The sequence below is a fragment of the Psammomys obesus genome, unplaced genomic scaffold (assembly GCF_907164565.1).
Source record: "Psammomys obesus unplaced genomic scaffold, mPsaObe1.curated_primary_1811, whole genome shotgun sequence".
NCBI classification, from domain to species: Eukaryota; Metazoa; Chordata; class Mammalia; order Rodentia; family Muridae; genus Psammomys; species Psammomys obesus.
In genome coordinates, this window is record NW_026589137.1 from 9240847 (window position 1) to 9241592 (window position 746).

The following is a 746-nucleotide window of genomic DNA, read 5'->3' on the forward strand; positions in this document are numbered from 1 at the left end:
AAAAAAAAAAAAAAAAAAAAAAAAAAAAAAAAAAAAAAAAAAAAACACATACCCACCTTCAACCAGCTTCACAGCCCTGGCTCTGGTTCAGTTCAATGAGTAGTATCGACTTAGGCTATTCTACAGGGACTTAGTTGGAGACCTTGAGGTCAGACAGCAATCATTCCCCTTCCCTTCTGGTACAGCAAAAAATCTGTTTAAATCAATAAGCTGCTATTCCCCCAGCTGAATGTGGCTTTTAAGAATGACAGCATCTGTTCCATATTGCCCTTGCCCTTGTCAAACCCCAGCATGAAATAGAACAGAATGGTATAGAGTAGCTAGGTGTATGTATGTAATACATACAACGTAAGTGTAAAGAATATGGTCCCTGGAAGTCTTCATACAAAAGGCAGCCTAGTGGGAATATAAAATGAGAGTAATCAGACTGAATATAATTAGAAAGATTTAAGGTTGATAAGAACTGGCAGTCTTCTAAGAAATATCTTTTTGAAATATATAGAACTTTATTTTCCATTATTCAAAATATAGTAGATTAGAGGTCATCAAATGTTAGAATTTAAAAGAAAGTGATAAAATATGTGACAGCGACCATGAACCATTGCAAAATTCAAATTTTTATTGATATATTATTGTCTATATTTATGTTGTAAAATATATTTTGAAATGTGTACCCTGTGCAGTGATGAAAACATTTTGATATATATATATATATATATATATATATATATATATATATATATATA

The 746-nt window shown here is 30.8% G+C and overlaps 1 protein-coding gene across 1 annotated transcript in view; it reads left to right on the forward strand.

Moving 5' to 3' along the window:
- Positions 1-746, forward strand: part of Dcx (doublecortin) — a 74280-nt gene that overhangs the window by 15525 nt on the left and 58009 nt on the right. The window lies entirely within an intron of this gene.